Genomic DNA, 21,165 nt, shown 5'->3' on the forward strand with positions numbered 1-21,165 from the left:
TCTTGGTGAGCAGAAGAGACTTCTTTTAACAGTAGTGTAGGTCTAAAATTAAGTAAAGTCTTTATTTAAAGAAAATGTATATTCAGATTACTTCTTTTAACTTAAAACTTGATTTTGATCATTAAGTCTCCTCACATTCATTCTCTTTCTGTCACATTCCTCATTGATAGGCCCAGGGGAGTGGTCTTTTGTCTCCTCAAGTGTAAATCATCTCAATATTCATGATAGTTCACACCTCCTCGCATTTGACCTTTCTAACAATAAAAGTGTCTTACAAAAGTTACAGTACTATATTGTTTTGTATGAATGAGTGATCAGGATGGTTTTCATATAATTCTGTAGCAAAAACTCTAGGCTACAAGATCCAGTTCTCAAAAGTCTTGTGGACAAATGTTTAGTATGTTTTATATGGCCTTATTTCAATGACTTAAAATTTGTGTTTTTTCAAAAACCATGCATAAACGTTATATTCTCAAAAATACAAACCTGTACATACATGTTGCTCACATATTATTGTAGCCCAGTTTGTGCTGAATACAGTGTTATCAGACTTTAGCCATTAATATGTTTTTAAGCAACTGGAAAAGCACAAATGTCAAGGCATGTAAAAACTTCTCCAAGGCCCAAAACACCCTCAGACCCCAGAGGGTTAATGTCTCACACAGGCAGGATGGCATCCAGACACATACAAAAGGGACTATTACACATTAAGACTTGTGTTGGCTCAGCACAACAAACAATGTGTAGGTGTTGTTGTTGGAGAAATATAGTGAAAGAACGAAACAGAAAGAGAGAGTAAGGCAGCAAGAAAAAGACCCATGAGAGAATGAGCCAATGTTGGCATTTCCCTGGAGTTAACTGGGAGTTCTCGGTGATTCCTGAACCATGTAGATGAAAAGATGGCACCTTAGCTACTCTATTCAAATGACTGGGAGGTAAAATTATTGTTAAGAGGATTTGTCTGCTCAGGAGAGAGATAAGCATTCTGAGGGACATGACAAAAGTAGACATTCATGATTTTTAAACTCAAAGTTTATGTAGGATATTGAAAGGTTTAAGACTAGGAATGTGCAAGATATTGGCGACTGTATCGTATTGGCCACTATTAGCAGCACTATTCTTCTTTTAATCATCATAATTACAACAGTAATATTCTCGGGGATTATTTTTCTAATTCAAAGTTAATTCTCTTTATCTATGCCAGGTTTCAAAAGTGCTTAACCATTATAGATATTTTGCAATTTACATAGTTACAATGCCTTATTGAAACGGGTACAATCTTGGATTGAATCTCTTGTATTATTTTTTATATATATGTAATCTTATGGGTTAAAAAGTATGATGTTCTGAGTGAAGCTCCAGCTGTGTTAAAGGGATAGTTCACACAAAAACAAAAACCTCTCATGATTTATTTCCCTTTAAGCCATCCCAGATGTGTATGACTTTCCTTCTTCAGCAGAACCGAACTGAAGATTTTTATAAGCACATTTCAGCTCTGTTTGTCCATACAAAGTAAACATGAACCATTAGACTGCTGGCTTTTTGATGGTCCAAAAGGCATAAATAGGCAGCATAAAAGTAATCCACACAATTCCTGTTGATCAGTTAATGTCTTCAATAGCAAATCGATAGGTTTGTGTTAAAAAATAAATAGATAATTAAAACTTTATCAACTAGCAGTCATCGTATCAGTGACGTAAGCACAATGGTGCGTTCACGGGAGAAGTCAGAAGCGTGCGCTTTGTTTACAACAGAGGAACGAACGTCATGCTATAGTTAATTCATTTCAAACAACAATACAGTGCTGGCCTGAAGCAATGATTTAAAGTTAAAAATGTTTTAATTATCGACTTGTTTCCTACACCAACCTATCGGTTTTCTTCTGAAGACATTAATTGATTGACTGGAGCTGCGTGGATTACTTTTTTGCTGCCTAAATATGTCTTTTGGACCGTCAAACAGCCAGTAGACTGATGGCACCCATTTACATCCATTGTATGAACAAAAAGAGCTGAGATGTACTTAAAAATTTTTCACTTTGGTTCTGCTAAAGAAGGAAAGTCCTGCACATCTGGGATGTCTTAAAGGTAAGTAAATCAAGAGAAGATTTTCAGTTTTGGGTGAACTAACCCTTTAATGCCACAGGGGTGCAAGAAGTGCATAAAAGTGGTTTAATTATATCAAATCAGAGGACCAATCGCTAGGAGACCGTATACAGACAGACAGACCGTCAGATAAACAGACAGAAACAGTGGGAGTGAGACTGATATTAAGACCTTTGTACAAGGATTGGTAGTTATTACTTGAGGAAAGATACATAGACGGGGGGCTTCAAACAATCAGACAGTCATACAGTAAAACCTTGAAACAGTGCTGTGCCCTCAGGCGCTGGCTCTCCCACTCAGATTCAAGCTCTGGCTCGCCCTGTGGAAGAAAATATATTATTTCTTCTAAATTCTAAAACCTTGATGCAATCAAATAGGGGTGGACAGTGTAATCGAAACCTTTTTATCATGGTATGAGTAGTTTTACATCAAGCAAATATAACAACATTGTGCTATATCTAATGGTATATAGCACAATGTTGTTATTTTTGCTGGAAATTCAATCCAAAAATGTGTTTGCGTGAGTGTATGGATGTTTCTTCAGCTTCAGACACTTTGTTTAATGTTCCAGGGGTTGAGTTTTATTAAAACAAACAGATTAAAATTTTTTGCTTTTTTGCTATATAAAGGCCACAGTTAAACTGATTTGGACACTTTTTACCTTGCCTTCATCATTTGTTTTTGGTACAATTCAAATGCCTTTTATGTGCAGATTTGACTGTTTTAGCCTTGTCCCAGACACAGACTTTGAATTTTAAACTATGAAAATCCATTATAAAAATACAAATTAATAAATTTAAAACTATAACAAAAAATGTAATCAGCATATTTAAACCATTTCAATATTTATGGCAAGAAAAGGATTCTTAAAAATAAAATACAAAATACGGCTCTCCCACAGTTGTGGGTCATTTCTAGCACACCAAACAAGTTTCTCCCCAATAATATTTTCTCTAAAATTGGTGTTAATCAAGTGCCAGTGGAGAGCATACATTAGATGAAATATGAGACAAGTGATGCTTGAAAAATAAATAATTAAATAAATACAATTTTATGTAAACATCACTTTATGTAAACATCACTAGACATTTCCAATCAAGCTGTAATTTTGCAAAATTATGAAAATGCTATTTAATTTTGTTTATGCAGGATACATATAATATTAGCTATGAAATTAGCCTCCGCAAAGGAGTCTGCCATTTATTTTATTACAAATAAAATTTTCATCACCGTCCACCCCAGAATTCTACGAAATACAGAATTTGAGATGTGTTGGAAATTACACCATAGTGGTCATTTTCATGACTTTCAGAATAAAGGAAAAAGATGACATAAATCTCATGTGATCATTTTACATACTCTGTTGGACAATGTTAGTAGACAAATGAAAAATTTGAGTGAGAAATATTTTAATGATGTCCACAGTGCTAAAAGTGTGGAAGTGTTCATAATTCATATTGGAAGTATGCTTTCCTTTTCCAGTCTCCAGTGTTTTCAGTTAGCATGTGTTTTTAGTGGATCATTTGATGACTGGCCTATTCACTTTCTAAACATGAGGGCTGTCAATCGATTACAATTTTTAATTGAATTAATTGCATGGTGTTCCGATTAATAAATCGCATATACAAATATTTGCTGAGAAAGCCCCTCATATAACAATAATTCAATATATAATGAATACATTATCATTAATAAGACAATACAAAAAGTGGCTTTAGATTACAATGTATTGTTTACTACCATATTATTGATCATAACTCAATCATTGGCATACAGTTCACAGCAATACATTACACAAGTGAATTTGTCAATCATGAGGCTTGTTTAAGCACCCGTCAATTTCAACAAGGGTCAGACATACTTGTGTAGTGTCTCGGGTGCGTTGCATCATAAACAAAAAGTATTTAGGTCACTGTGTCAAGATAAATATAGTTTAATACTTGGAACACATCTTGAGATCCCTTAGTTCAAATTTGTGCTCCAAGTGTTTTGAACGCAAGAATGTAACGCATGTTTGTGTTGTGTTGTCAGCTGGATGGTTGTTTTCTTCACTGTATAAACTGTGTATTGCCACACAGCTGAAATGTAAATTACTAAAAAACGGGTGGTACTACAAGCTTGCATTTCTCAGGAATCCTTATTACGGTCAGGGGGGCATTGCGAAAATTGCGTACTTTTTTAACACGTTAATTTTAGTCAAATTAATCACCCTGAATTAACGCGTTAAATCGTCAGCCCTAAAAATTACCAATTAAAAAACATGTGGCTCCCTAGTATCGATGCTTTACAGAGTCGATGGACCTAGGTTCGTTAAGCTAATATGGTTAAACGCGTAGTTTACCCAAAAATGAAAATCCTCTCATGAGTTACTTGCCTTTAAGTCATCCCAGATGTGTATTACTTTCCTTCTTCAGCAGAACCTAATTAAAGATTTTTTTAAGCACATTTCAGCTGTTTGTCCAAACAATGTAAGTAAACAGGTGCCATCAGACTGCTGTCTGGTTTACGGTCCAAAAGGCATATTTAGGGAGCATAAAAGTAATCCACTCGACCAGTTAATGTCTTCAGAAGCAAATTAAAGTCATACACATCTGGGATGGCTTACATGTAGGTAAATCATGTGAGGATTTTCATTTTTGGGTGAACTACTCCTTTAACTACTTTGAGTTATGACAGCCAACAACTGTGCAAGCTGACACTGAACTCATGTGTACGCCAACTAACATTTAGAATGGTTGTTGTTCTCTGTCTTGAAAGCTTGTTTCTGAACGTTTTACATTGCTGAAAACAGCGGCAATCAGAATCATCATGACAGTCAATGGTTGGTCAGGAAAACTGTGGATGGAGTAAGATGCTAATTGGAAACCGTAAACAGCCTAATGTTAATGGCATGTTGAGATCTTGCTTGGCAACCACAAGCAACTTACATTTACACCGTGTCTACACCTCTGTGGCAAAACTAACACTGTGTCGCTCCCATTATAATACACAAAGGCCTCTATACAGGAAGCGATTTTTAAAAGTTGTGATAGAAAATATACCATGGTGTAAACTGTATAGCAGAATCTCTACCTAGGCCTGTAACGATAATTAAGTTATCGATTTATCGTACGATATATCGATATTTTTTGCTGACCTCGATATTGCCCATTGTGTTTGCATGCATGTTTGTTTACATAAGAATGAATGTCACCAACGTTTTAGCCTGTCGAGCTTCATCTGTGCTCTCGTCTGTTTTTTTTTTTGTGTTTTTTTTGGCAGTGGGGCTCAGCTCCACACACAGAGCAGACAGCGACAGGTGAAGATTACGTGTTACTCTAGGCTAATAGGTGTTTTAATACTGGGCTCTACGGTAACGCTTGTCCAGGACAAGTGGAAATTTTGAACGGGCAAGTTAATGACAATTTTACGTAGCCTGATTAAAATCTCAATAGCATGGGATAGAGGGGATTGAGCACAATTTTTATCATTCCTGCTTATTTCACTTTCAAAATGCTGGGAATTCCCTCTATCGCGTCGCCCTCACTGTCTCTCGCCTTCTCTCATGGTGCAGCGTTCAGTAGCTTTTGAGTGCGAGCAGTGCACGTATCTACTGAACTTTAGATTTGACAGATTTTTGGACATGCGAATTGTGTTTTACCACATCTCTTTAAATGAGCGATGTGATAAAAATATTCAGTTGAACACAAAAGAAGATGTTAGTTTCAGTATCAATCCACTTTTATTTTATGGAAAAGAAAAAAAGATGCAGTGACAGTGAATAGTGACTGTGACTAACATTCTGCCAAAAATCGAATTCTGTGTTCCTCAGCGTTCTTTCTTTTGTTTTTGTCTCCAGACAAGTAATTTTTCCGAAGGACAAGCACATGACAATGCTTAATGTTGAGCCCTGTAATAAGTGTTTTCCCGACAATTGCATAATTCCAGATAGAAAGTTAGGAAGAATAAGTCTAAATTGACTTCAAAGCCGCATTCCACAGCTCCGGTGTGGGAACATTTTAGCTTTAAGCGGAATAAGAGAGGAGAGTCCATTTAACATGAACGAGCCGGTATACTGACTTTGTTTAAAAACCGTAGCAATACAACTAACCTAAAAGCTAATCTAAAACATAACATCCCATCCAGTTTTCTGAGCTGGGAACAAAAACCGCAGTTGGAGATGAGAGGGGCCTTCCCGATTTAAATTATAAGGTTTTTTTTTTTTTTACATTCCGATTCCAATGTCTGAATATTCTTAAGAATTAAAAGTTTATGCTCTTTGAAAGGGTGTACTTGCATTATTATGCTATTATATTATCAATATATCAGTTGCATAAAATTGTCTTAAAATGACAATAATATTGTTGATATGTGACAATATATCATCCAACAAAAGTAGTTATCGTGGCAGGCTACCTACCGTATGACACATTCCTACTGTTATACCACCCAGCCCTTGCCGTAAAGAGTTTTAACTGTCTATGCACCTTGTGAAATCAATGGTTGTCGGTTCACTAGTGTCAGATATCACACAAATAATGCATAGTCATCTATAATACAATGGTGTTGATTTTGTAGTTTTCAATGAGAAATTTGAGCCCTTTTGTTAGGCATTGGACGTCTACTGAAGGCTGAATAATGAGAGGGGAAGAGGGAATGTGACCATCTGTGTGAACCCATTCACTGCCAGGTTCCTCATGGCAAACAGGGCATGATTTTCACAGTGACTGACCTGGCCATGTAAACCGCTCATTGTTTACACTTCGCTTGTCAAACTGTCCAATCAGATGCAGCCTACAAATTAAAAGCACTTTTAATTATATGACTTTGATCTTTGGAAGGCAGATATTTTGAATCTTACTTGCTGCATATGGATTATAAATGTTGTGGTGGCAGGTGTTATGGGGCCATCAGGACTTTCATAGTGCACAACTGGAGGAGGAGGAAGGCTGAACTGTGTGTGTGTATGGCCTTACTGTTAAATTCCACATTACTGTGTGGGTCTTGGAGCTCTTCCTGATGGCTTGCCTTAACATGACAGCAGAGATTACAGGGCACTGTGACAAAGAGCTCATGTGATGCACATGGTCCTAATGCCACTCAGATTCCCCTATTCAGACTGATGCTTAAAGACTATGAAATAACTGTACCATGAACCCAGGGGTATAGATTCTGCCCCCCAATAATTAATTATGTTGAAATTGAAAACTTCCTGGTTCACATGGAAATCAACAGTGGTGCACCAAATGCCAGTGCCAACCAATGTTGCCCGATTGTCGAACAAATTATTATTATAAGAGGGTTCTTTTGAATCTACACCCCAAAACACCACACAAACAGTTAACTCTTATCAGCCATTTCTTTTTTTGTCATGTCTAACTCTAAATTAACCAAGAAATGTTTCTTTGTTATGTGCACTTAATGCTAATGAGACTTAAGTATTGAATGGTTGTTTATGTGACCATGTGAAGTTGAGTTCTTGAAACTCATTATGCGTTTTGCTGTAATAAGTGGCATTTTATAAAAAAATAAATAATGAATTATTAAAATGAAGTCTGTGGATCTGTTAGAATCTGATCTGATAAAATATTAAATCTTCTCATTATTTGGAACAGGCTGCTGAAGGCAGTAAATCCAATGAGAATTGCATTTCTTATTTACAAATTAAAAAAAAAAGTTAATTGAACAGTTAAGGAACGGAATGATAAAGAGGATCCGTAATTGGAAAATTCCTTCTGATTCCCATCCCTAGTAGTTAACCCTCTGGGAATTGATCTTAAAATTGGCCAGTACTGGTATTTTATTTTTGTTTTATTTTGTTGTTTATTATTTAATTAAGTTACATAAAAAAATATATATTTTTGCCTTTTTACTAGATAGGACAGTGTTGGGTGACATGAAAAGGTTGGGGAGGGTGGAGTGGACCACACCTGTATGTGCTTGTTAAACATTTAAAATGAAAGGCATTAATTCCTCCATTTGTTGCTATAACAGCTTCTACTAGATGTTGGAAAATGGCTGTGTGGATTTGCTTCCATTCAGACACAAAAGCTTCAGTGAGGTCAGGCACTAATATTGGGCGATGGGACATGACTCACAGTCAGCATTTCAATTCATCCCAAAGGTGTTCAGAGTGGTTCGGCTCTGGCCTTTGTACAGGCCAGTCAAGATCTTCCACACAAGAGTACATAAACCATGTTTTTATGGACCTCATTATGAGCACAGGTGCATTGTCTTGCTGGAATAGAAAAGGACCCACACCTAAACTGTTGCCACAAAGTTTGAAGCACACACAATTTGCATTAAGTTGCATTAAGCTTTGTTCTCAAAGAAAATGCTGGAATAGCCAAACCCATGAATTAGGAGGTATCTCCATATGATCAAGATATGATGTAGGATGCATGTGATGGGCTATTCACTGCGTGCACCATTATTAGGCAAATTGTATTCCTCAGGATTCATTTTATTGTTGAACAAACACAATGCTCTCAGGCAATCTAAAATATTATTGAACCTCAAACCTGAATGTTTAACAAAGAAAAAGTGAGTTTTGTCTTTCTCAGTGGAATATATAATAATAATAATTCCTTACATTTATATAGTGCTTTTCTAGGCACTCAAAGCGCTTTTACATAGTATAGGGGTAAACTCCTCAATCACCACCAAAAGCATCCACCTGGATGATGCGACGGCAGCCATAGTGCACCAGTGCACTCACCACATACCAGCTATTGGTGGAGAGGAGAGAGACTTCTTGCTGTACCACTGCTTGAAGAAAGTACTTTCCAAAAACTGGCAGTAGGTTTGGGAGTTTCAGTCCATCTTCAACTCAAAAAGATTCATTATCCTTAATGATAGAAGCCCATTGCAGTTCTCCTCCTCCACCTTGCTGGCGCCTGACTCGGAGTGGTACCCTGTATCCATTAGTGATCCTGCCACAGGCCCATCCATCTGGTCCATCAAGAGTCAATTTAATTTCATCTGTCCATAAAACCTTTGAAAAATCTGTCTTCAGGTATTTCTTTGCCCAGTCTTGATGCTTGAACTTGTGAATCTTATTCAGTGGTGGTTACAGCCTTCTTGACCTTGGCCATGTCTCTGAGCACTTGACACCTTGTACTTCTGGACACTACAGGCAGGTTGCAGTTCTGGAATATGGTGGCACTGGAGGATAATGGGTTCCTGGTAGCTTCACGTTTAATTCTTCTCAAGTCTTTTGCATTTAATTTGCGGCTTTGCCCAATTCACACTACTAAGTATGTCCTCAGATGGCGGAGTTGCCTCCGCTTCTGAGATTGTCAATCCGCGCATCTTATCGCATGGCTTGTGATCAACTGCTCCAATTTGGTTGCTTGGGAGACCTGGCTGGAGTCACTCAGCACAACCTGGATTCGACCTCACGACTCCAGGAGTGGTAGTCAGCGTCAATACTCACTGAGCTACCCGGGCCCTGGTATTTTATCATTTAAATTGTTATAAAGCTGCCTAATAATTATGCCCACTTTGATATAAGGTGTTAGTCACTTTCGCCACATCCTCCCTCATTACACAAATACGTATCGCCTGAAAATGATTGAATCCAATAAGCATGATTGCCCAGCTTATATGGTTTGGAGTTGGTTCCATGTGCATGGAAATAATGATAAGATCAGAATAATCACTTGCCTAATAATTGTGCACGCAGTGTATACTGTATATTAATGTTTATTTTCACGTGTGTGTGTGTGTGTGTGTGTGTGTGTGTGTGTGTGAGGATGTTCTCATTGGGGAAGGGAAAGTAAAAAATGTGCTATGAATGAGAATCTGTGCTCATGCAATTAATCTGACACACAGTATTTTTTCACTGCCGTCTGCTTCATAGATAATTCATGACCGTTAGAGCGCTGAGGTTTGGAGCTGCTCTATATACAACACATACAGTCTGGTGTGATTCACATTCCACCTGCACTTAACTGTATAACACACACACACTTTTGGGACTTTTCCACTGTACAGCACGACTCCACTCTGCTCACTTTTTGGGTTTTTTTCCACTGTGAAGATAGTACCTGGTACTTTTTTAGTACCACCTCGGTCGAGGTTCCAAGCGAGCCAAGCTGATACTAATTGTGATGTCAAAATCCTGCAGATCACTGACTGGTCAGAGAGAATCGTCACTACCAGCATCACTGGATTTGCCACACGGGACATCAACCCACTAGTTTTAAAGTTAGCAACAGCTATAGCAGTATCATTTGTTCACACGACTTGCGAATTGTAAAAAGAAATGGCTGTGCACAAAACCACGCCATGGTCAATAAACAAGATGCAGACGTTCCTCTCGTTAGCGACGAACGAAACTACGTAAAATTTAAAAAGTCTTTCAGGAAGTGTCTCAGCTGTTGGATGCACACAGCTACCACCGGGCCTACCAACAGTGCAGGGAAAAGTAAAAAAAAAAGATTAAATGTGACTACAGAACCATGAAGGAAAATTGGAAGTGGTTCGACCAAATAGACACTATCTAGACCGGCGAGCAATGGGAGGGAGAGTGCCCTGGACTCCGCCACAACTGGAGTCCACGATGGAGGACGGTACGTTAACTCTATACTCTGCTCTTTATTTAGTTGACCAGCTACTGGAAAGCTTGATTCTAAAACAACCAGGCCAAATTAACTGTTACACTTGTGTAAAATCACCATGCAACAACTGCTTTATGCAGCACAATGAGCTAGTAGCTAACAGCTTATTGTTTGTTGTTTTGTGTCGCATTTAAGATGATGTAATGGCAGTAGAGGCAGTGCAACTATGATCCCACCCACCTTGAGGCAGCACTAAACAGCAGTGGAAAAGCAAGCTCAGAAAAGTAAAGTGAGTCGAGTGGAATCGTAATGTGTAGTGGAAAAGTGCCTATACAGTACACACCCTTGACTAGTGTAATGGGTCCACAGGGGAAGATCTTCACTGTAAAGCCCTCACCTCAGTCTAACGATTGACACTTTCACATCACTTATTAACAATAGCCAGAGCCTGCTTTCGCAACACCTGAGCCACTTGTAACAAAAGGGGCTTTTGTTCACTTTTCCCCTAAAGGGAAGTTAAGAGCTATGTTCCTCAACAAAATGTAACTTTCAGTGGTTTTGTTGCTTCCTCCAAATGTACTGTAGTTAAATATGAACTTTTATATCATTTTATACCATATTTGGTCTATGGCTTCACTAAGGCAGTGCTTTATCTTCACTAGATTTAGTTTTATAAAATTGCACTTAGACATATTGGTTAAGCTTATTAACAGAATGTATTACCAGCTCTTCTGAATATTTGATCACAGCATAATGACCACTAAACTATATTAATTGACTTGTCCGATGCTTTTGAGTGTCTAGAGTCTTATGTTTTCTAACCAGTCCACTCAGGATTGGATGCTGCTTTTCCATAACACTCAATGCACACACACTTGCATACACACAGTAACAGACACAGCCGCAGTGTGAGGCAGGCTGACTGTGAGCCAGCTGTTGATTTCTTTTGAAGATCACATATTTCATCTCACCCCTGAGCTCGTCTCTGTGTCTTGCCTCTTTCATGTCATGCTCCTTTGTTGCGGTGTTTCTCTCAACAGCATCAAGGATTCTTGAGGGACAAAGAAACAAGAAGTGGTAGAAAATGATCTAGTTCTTCTCTTAGATTAGATACTATGTTACTGCACATATATCGTTGACAATTAAATTCAATTAAGAATTTAGTTTCAGAGATTGTGGCAATTGTATGTGTGAACTGTCTAAAGTATCTGTGAGCACACGTGTTTGCATGCTAGTAGTTGAGGTTAATAGCTCCGGAGACCTCTATAGAGACCAAGATATGTTTTCTTGTCAACATTCAAGGAGCATAAAATGCACTTTGTGCTGATAATGTACACATATTCCTACATCAGTCAACACACACACACACACACACACACACACACACACACACACACACACACACACACACACACACACACACACACACACTATTGGGGATCTTTTACCTGTAACCAATTTTTAGGGCTCTTAAGAGTGGGAAATAGAAGTGATATGTTTCCCCCTGTCAGCTGCAAGTTCCAGTATATAGAGTAATTAGTCGCATGACATTTAGTCAAATTATTGGCTCAAAATATGTTTCTGGAACATTAGCAAAGATGATGGCACTTCCTGGCCTGCATGTGCCAGCCAAGCAACTGCCATTGAGTTGAATAGGAATTGGGAATGCTAACGCATAGCTTTCTCAAGGTATTTTAAACCTCCTTGGTGAATAAATAATAGATAGCCTTGTACATTTTTTGATTGTGACTGAGCCTGTTTTATCTGGATATTTAAAAGACCTGTTAGCATTTTATCTCAGAGAGTCTGAGGTGTGTTGGCTCTTCTAGAGAGCTCTGTATGTTGAAACTGATCTAAATCTGGCTTATTTTTTTTTTCTTTGAGTGTGTGTGTAAATGGTTAATGTGGAGTGCACAAATAAAAGCTAGTCTAAAATATCATTATATTAGTTAAATGCTGTATTAGTACCGTATACTGGCAAACATTTATGTGTTGATGTTAATTATTGTGTCATTAATTAATAAAAGGCATTGTTGCCCAGTGGCAGTGGGTGTGCCATGTTCTAGCAGATTTCAATGTCACCAGAGGTTGCTGTGATACTGCCCATATTATTTTTATTTTTTTACAAAGGGTATTTCCCAATTAAAATTCTGTGCAATTTATCTGTCACTTTAATAGCAGTTTATACCCAATTTAATATTTATTTTTTCTACATGAGACAGAGACTGAAACTATGTCAAATTCAGAGAGAGTAAGAAAAGAAATAAATTATGGCAAAGGGGAGAAAATAATTTCAGTCCTGCTAGCAGAAGATGTCCTCCGTGAATAAAGGAAAAAGTAAATCGTTGGAACTATTAAAACTGTCCAGACAATTTAGTGCATATGACTTGAAAATTGTGAACTAATGTTTTGAAATGGTATTTAAGATATATGATTAAATATACACTGGCAGCCAAAAGTTTGGAATAATGTACAGATTTTGCTCTTTCGGAAGGAAACTGGTATTTAATTCACCAAAGTGGAATTCAACTGATCACAAAGTATAGTCAGGACATTACTGATGCAAAAAAACAGCACCATCACTATTTGAAAAAAGTCATTTTTGATCAAATCTAGACAGGCCTCATTTCCAGCAGCCATCACTCCAACACCTTATCCTGGAGTAATCATGATAAATTGTTCATTTGGTACTAGAAGATCACTTGTCATCATATCAAACACAGCTGAAAGATATTTGTTTTTTTAAATGAAGCTTAACATTGTCTTTGTGTTTGTTTTTGATTTGCCACTGTATGCAATCAATGCAATAAGATCAATATTAGGTAAAAATTGCCAAAAAAAAGAAACTTCTTTCTCTAGAAACTCATCAGTCAATCATTGTTTTGAGGAATGAAGGCTATACAATGCTTGAAGAGTCAAGAGTTCATACAAAGGTGTACAATACTGTCTTCAAAGACAAAGGACAACTGTCTCTAACAAGGACAGATAGAGATGTGGAAGGCCAGATGTTCAACTAAACAAGAGGATAAGTACATTAGAGTCTCTAGTTTGAGAAATAGACGCCTCACATGTCCTCAGCTGACAGCTTCATTGAATTCTACCCGCTCAACACCAGTTTCATGTACAACATTAAAGAGAAGTCTCAGGGGTACAGGCCTTATGGGAAGAATTGCAAAGAAACACAGACATTGGACAACAGATATTTAGAAAACAATGTTATGGATCTTAAACCCATTGAGCTTTTGTGGGATCATCTAGACAGTAAGGTGCGTGAGAAGTGCCCAACAAGACAGTCACATCTATGGCAAGTGCTACAGGAAGCGTGGGGTGAAATGTCACCTGAGTATCTGGACAACGTTTTATTTTTTATTTTTATTGGAATTTTCATATTAGTCTCATTCTATCAGTTGAGTGACCTGTGAGTGACAGTCAAAATATGCTTTTGACAGTAAAAATCAAGTCTAAAAGTAAGAAGTTCGAAATGAATAAAAAGTCAATTGTATGATACAAAAGAATGATACAAATATTTATGCTAAAAAATAATTTAGTTTCAATTAAACATTTTGCTTGTACAAGACTTTGTAAATCTAGTCTTCTATAACTGTAAAAATTTTCTTATTTTCACACTTTATGTAAGAAGTCAAAATGATTTTCTGTGAAAATGGACAGCATGCCAAAGAGACTTTCAATAGAGCTTTAGCTTTACTGACCCTGGAAATTAACTTAAATTCCAGTAAGTAGATGACCGAAAACAAGCCTTTCATTAAGGATGTTTTCTACAGGAAAACTGTGCTTTTTACATGTTTAAATACTATATGACTTTTAGTTTTAGGAGAATTTTTTTTTTTAAAAGACAAAGATTTATTGCTAATAGCCTATAGTAATTAAATGTCTCTGTTTAAATGTCAGCCAGTTGTGTGGACTCTGTGGTAATATGCATCTTATGTCTTGAGGCACAAACACATGATAGGGCACAGGTACAGGAATCCAGACAGCTGTATTCTTTTTCCATTTTATGGAGAACAGACTTTTCAGGCTAATGTCTATTATAAACATCAGAGCTAATGCCCTTTTATCCCTCTCTCCTGGGATTTTGATTTTTTTTTCTCTCCGTTCTAAAGCAGACATTTAGGGTCTTCTCTAAATTGGCTTTTAAGCTGAACAATTTTATGTTTTTATGTAATAGGAAAGAAGTGACTTCTTCCATTTTCTTATATTTGTGTCAAATTATATGAATAAAAACACAAATGGCATATAATTAATCTCGAGTAATATCTCTGAGTATCATCTATCTCATCCATTCTGTAAGATACCATCAGACACTCAAATTCTCCCTTTGGAACATCCTTTATTGTGCAGGTTCCAGTCAGTGCCTTTTATTCCTACCACTTGAAGTGCCTCTTCCTGGAAAATGTGGTGCCCAAAGAAGAAACCTGAAAAGAAGAGAGCCTGCACGCCATGTGTTTAGTGTGGTTGAGACAGAGCCTGTCTGGCAGGTATTGAAACTATACATGGGGTATAGCAGGATCCGTTGTTAAATTGCTTTGTAAAGGTACTACATGGTGTTCTGCTTCCCACGGAACATTTAAGGGGTGAATTTACAAAACAGTTGTGCCACTTAAGCATAAAACATACTCTACGCAAGTACATGTATTTCAAAATGTGTAAAACCGCATCATCTTAAAGCAAGTATCCGTTGCATTCTCAGCTTTGCCACAAGGAATGCTAGAACTGTCTGCTTCTGTGACTGTCATGGCATAGCAACATTTTGAAGACAATATTGCTGAGCAAGTTATTATAGCAACTTGCCTGATTACTAACACATCCAGTTTTATGGCATAAACGTTTGAAGGTAACTCCATCATGCCCTTGGGTATAGGGCTGAAACGATTAGTCGGCGTTATTGGCGACAAAAATTGTCATTGTCGAATAGTCGTTTGATCTCATTTAACGTAACATAAGATCACAGTAAACTCTAATGATGACACACAAGAGCAGCACTGCAGCTCGTGCCTGACTGAGGAAGAATTACACAGCTCACAGTCCAGATGCACTCTAAACTTTCCAAACAGCTTCAGGTAATGTACAAGGGAATTATACAAAAATACTAGCTCTTTAAAGAAAACACCCCGGTGTTACATCTTAAATGCAGTTTTAATGCGTTTTAGCTTTATTAAACTTCAAATAATACGGAAGCAGGTCATGTAATTAACTACAAACTCCAAAACTGACATTTCTCTGTGCGGTCAGCGCCTCTTCTAGGAGTTGTGCGAATGTCCTGATCTAAGGGGGAGAGATTGAAACTGCATCCGGCTGAAGCACACTCTGTTGCGGGGACGCTCATCCATCGAGCACGCACGTTTAATGCAGCTAGATTATAACGTGATGGCTCACGACTTATTGAATCATTAAATATGTAACTGTGCATTTCTTATCGTGAAGAGAATTGGCAATACACACCTTTTATTACTAAGAGAGAGCTTGTTTTTTTGTGAGATAAAGATTGATTGAAACGAACAGAAAGATGAGAGAGGGTAGTCTTCGCCCCATTATACACTGCAACAATATACGTTTATAAAGTAAATTTATCTTGTTTTAAGGATTTTTAGATCATTTTAAAATTGAAAACAAGACCGATACACTTGATAACAATAGGTTTTTTACAGTCAAGTGGTTTTAATTGTTGTTCAACCATATACAGTTAGTACAGTACACAGCAAAACGAGACAATGTTCCTCCAGGACCATGGTGCTACGTAAAACAACATAGGACAAACACAGAACCACGTGAGACTACAAAGACAGACAGTGAATTTCTTTACTGAATTAAACTTAATAAATACTTTATTAAATAAACTTGGGTACTGAGGTTTGGTACTACCACAGTAGCACAAGAACGCATGTTATGTATGTTTATCTGGGCACGTTTGCGAAGTGCTTGGATCTGTGTTCATACGGTTAGGGTTAGTGAATGGGTCTTTTGTTAAAGAACCATTTCTCTATGTTTTTCTTGTGTTATAAGAATGTTTCTTGAATAACATGCGGTATTAAAGTGCTGAGCCGAACATATTTAATTTAAGTTGTTGCCATTGACTTAAATGCAAACATGCCTCCTTTCTGTGCAAATAAATCTTTATATAAAATGTTTGCATGTTTGCAAAAGCCAACGCTATATGCTTGCCGCAATTAACGTTGCGCTGCTACCACCTGTGGAAAGCAGGTGATACACTGAATTTCATTAAAAAGAGATGTGTGTACATTTGAGTGAAAATGCACCAATAGTTCATTAAAAATTATCAAATAATGGAAAAGGGTTTTGTTATGAGGCATGTATGATATAGACGCACTACGTAGAGGAGCACTGTTTCTGCATTAAGCGAAGGCCTCTGGACCACAAGTCCACTTTGAATGAACCATTTGGTTGCTGATGATGCAGTTCTGTGGTTGATCTTAATGGTAATTGGTAATTACCAGTTTGCCCAATTCATTTAGTTACATGCTTTTCTTCAAGTAGCTTACAGGACAGCACTGAAGCAACCTGAAGTTAGGAGTTTTCACAAGAGCACATAGTGAAAGTTCATGAACCGCCCCTTGGTGGTTTAAACTTGCAACCTTTTGGTTACCAGCCTAGATTTTCAACCTCTAGGCTAAAGAGGTTTGCTGGAAAAAAGTACAACATTACTGCAACTTTACATTGCATTGGTTGGTTGATCTTTTTAAACAGAATATCAGCTCTGGTCTAAAGTGTACATAGCCTGTACAGTTTATTTCCATTTATGCTGGAGGGAGAGAATGATGCCCTACTGCACTGAAACTGATCTTTATCTCATGGTGCAATGAGTCATGTGTTCTGTACACACAACACTCCTTACAGGGGAAAATGACCATATGACAGAATAAGTGGAAAGTAGGGACACAGTGGTTTCCACAGTGTTGTTTCTTAAAATACCTATGATACATCAATGCATCAATTAACAGTCACAGCAAAGAAAGGCTAAGGCATGGATATTTCTCCTTAACAATCCTCTTGCATTCCTTGTAAAGGTTAGGGTTAGTTATAGGGTCTTTGTTTGAAAGAGATAATTCCGCAATACATAAAGCCTGACTATCTCTTGCTTTTATTGTAGTCTGGCCTATAGTCTTTCCATTCCAAGTAACTTATGACTATTCTGTGTTAAAAACTATGTTTCCTAAAGGATGAGGCTAAAGTACTTTCTGTGGTAATAGACAGCATGCCTGAGATGAGTTCTGAAAGAACTTAAATGAAAGCCAAGCATATTTGTTTAAAGTCCCTTTAGGAATGTCTCCTAGATATTACTGTTCCTAGATGTCATCACCGATATACCTGGCAGGACTAGATTAAACCTTTATGCAAAGGGCTCCCTTTTGTTCCTGGCAATATCCAATCTATTCATTGAAAATCTTTTGATACTTAAATTGATGTCAGGAAATCAACAAGAATGATTCTTCCTCATAATGACCACACTCAGGAGAAGCTGGACACTAATAAGGCCATATTAGGCCTGTGATTGAATGCCAGATACATCCCAGAATGCTCATGAATGGCAGTGTTAGCCCACAGAGAGGCACCTGCTCAGTGTCTCTCATGGCCAAAGAACACTGCCAGTATGACTGCATGCAGGAAATTACAGCACTTTTTAAGCTATGGTTGGCTTAACACGACCTCATGGATGTGCCAGACAAGATCCAGAGTTCTGTTTGCACAAGCCTTTGTGGTTTGCACCTAAGTATAAAGAATTAAATGTCTAAAAACAAACAGAATTGTCTGAGCTGAACATAATTTTAATGGTTCAGGGCAAAGAGAGTTGATGTTGGTTCTGCCTTTGAGTGGAGAGGAAGAAAACACTTCTCACAGTCCAGATGCACTCAAAACTTTCCAAACAGTTTCAGGTGATGTAGATCACAAAGTATGAGGGAATTATACAAAAATACCAAAATGAGTAAATACAGAAGCACTCTCATTGTGGAATAAGCAGAGCTGGAGCTACCACTCCACTTAAGCAAAACTTGTTTATCGAGCATCTTTAAAGGAAACACCCCGGCATTATACATTTAATGCAGTTATATTTAATGTGTTATAGCTTTATTCAAATTTAAATAATAAGGAGCCAGGTCATGTAAATAACTACAAGCTCTGGAACTGGCATTTCTCTGTGTGGTCAGCGTCTCTTCAATGAGTTGCAGGAAGTGTCCCAATCTAAGGGGGAGAGATTGAACTGTTCTACTATGTAGAACTGCACCCAGTTGATGCACACACATCCCTTGAGCGTGCGCTCTTGCTGCAGCTAGATTATAATGTGATGGCTCACGACTTATTGAATCATAATATACACTGATCAGCCACAACATTAAAACCACCTGCCTAATATTGTGTAGGTCCCCCTCGTGCTGCCAAAACAGAGCCAACCCCCATCTCAGAATAGCATTTTGAGATTATATTATATTCTGAGATTATATTCTTCGCACCACGATTGTACAGAACAGTAATCTAAGTTACCGTAGACTTTTTCAGTTCAAACCAGTCTGGCCATTCTCTGTCATCAACAAGGTGTTTCCATGCATAGAACTACCGCACGCTAGATGTTTTTTGTTTTTGCATCATTCTGTGTAAATTCTAGAGACTGTTGTGGGTGAAACTCCCAGGAAATCAGCAATTACAGAAATACCCAAACCAGCCCGTCTGGCACCAACAATCATGCCATGGTCCAAATCACTGAGATCAAATTTTTTCCCATTCTGATGGTTGATGTGAACATTAACTGAATCTCCTGACATGTATCTGAATGATTTATGCATTGCACTGCTTCCACACGATTGGCTGATTAGATAATCACATGGATAATTTGAGTATTTCTGTAATTGCTGATCTTCTGGGATTTTCTCACACAACAGTCTCTACAATTTACACAGAATTGTGCCAAAAACATAAAACATCAAGTGAGGGGCAGTTATGCGGATGGAAAAGCCTTGTTGATGAATGAGGTCAACAGAAAATGGCCAGACTGATTCAAACTGACAAAGTCTACGGTAACTCGGATAACCGCTCTGTATAATTGTGGTGAGAAGAATATAACCTCTGAATGCTGTTCTGAGATGCGGGTTGGGGATGTTTTGGGGCCACGGGGGACCTACACCTAATATTAGGCATGCAATAAGCAGCTTTATTAATATGAGAGTTTGTTTTTTTGTGAGTTAAAGATGGATTGGAGTGAACAGAAAGGTGAGAGAGTCTTTGCCCCATTATACACTGCAAAAAAAAATACTTTTTGTTTTTGTTTTGGCTTGTTTTCCAATATAAATATCTAAAACTCCTTTAAAACAACACATTTTTGTTTGCTGTTTACAGAGGGTAGAGCTGTCAGGGAGTAGAATATTTTTTTGCACACCATGAAAGAATCTCTCACAGCACCTTTAACCTTTTTGCACGTGAGTTTCTCCTGTACTGACTGATCTCTGTGTGAGTTCTTTAATGCACACTGTGATTAAAATAAATCTTACCTTACACTTCACAGCAAATGCACTGGAGGACAGATTATATCACAGTAGGTGCACTGAATTTCAGATTGTATATTATCAAACATATAATGTGGTTTTATATGTTTATATTGATTGGTTTTGGTAGATAATATGGAATCGTGAATGCACTTGCCGGCTATTCTCAGCGTCATTTTTTAGTTGCAATGCAAATGGAATTCTGTGTTTGAATTGTCATAGAAGCATACGCAAGGAGGAGCTTAGAAGGTTCTATGAACCTAGCCCTTCCACTCTACCAGTCCTGGAAGTGGTTGTGATGGACAGAATGGGAGAAAGCTAAAATGGACTGACTAGTTTGTATATTCTTTGATGTCAGAAAACATGGTCGCAGCACTGCATCTAAACGTTGCATTCCGACAGTAACAGTTTTATACTTTTATTTAGTGACTGTTTTAAAGTTTATAACATTAAAATAAAGATTTTCTGATGTTGAAAAGAAAATTTGAGCTGCTGTTTCGATATGACAACCGCTTCAGTCATTATAACAAATGATTTTGCTGGTAAACAGCATGAATGCAGATCACACCGGTTTGATCATACTTGTCTGAGCCCAGCCTAGTGTAATCACACCGGTTTGATCATACATGCGAAAGGGTTAAATTACATTTATTTTTTAGAAAATGTTTGAGCAAAATGCAAACCATTATTTCTCATCAGAATAAAGTTCTCTAATACACAGTATATATTCAAAAAGGTCAAATAATATGAGTATGGCTCTGTGAAACCCATATCATATTTCACAAATTCCATTTTATTTTTTCCAAAATTCTGTGTTTTCCATTAAAGTAAATATTTTCATCCCAAAAACTGACTAATCAAATAAATTCATAGAACTTAACAGAACAGTTACTTTTCAACGTACCATTACATATTTTTTTATCAAATGAAGTGCAAATGGAGTTTTTAATTAAATCAGCCTTTTGTGGTTTAATCACCATACTAGAACATATGATCTTACTTTGATTA

The 21,165-nt window shown here is 37.4% G+C and overlaps 1 protein-coding gene across 3 annotated transcripts in view; it reads left to right on the forward strand.

The window, feature by feature from the left end:
* LOC127655807 (F-actin-uncapping protein LRRC16A-like) overlaps positions 1 to 21,165 on the forward strand; it is a 198,444-nt gene that overhangs the window by 10,705 nt on the left and 166,574 nt on the right. The gene's annotated exons all lie outside the window — the stretch shown is intronic.

This window comes from Xyrauchen texanus, chromosome 15, assembly GCF_025860055.1.
Source record: "Xyrauchen texanus isolate HMW12.3.18 chromosome 15, RBS_HiC_50CHRs, whole genome shotgun sequence".
Lineage (NCBI taxonomy): Eukaryota > Metazoa > Chordata > Actinopteri > Cypriniformes > Catostomidae > Xyrauchen > Xyrauchen texanus.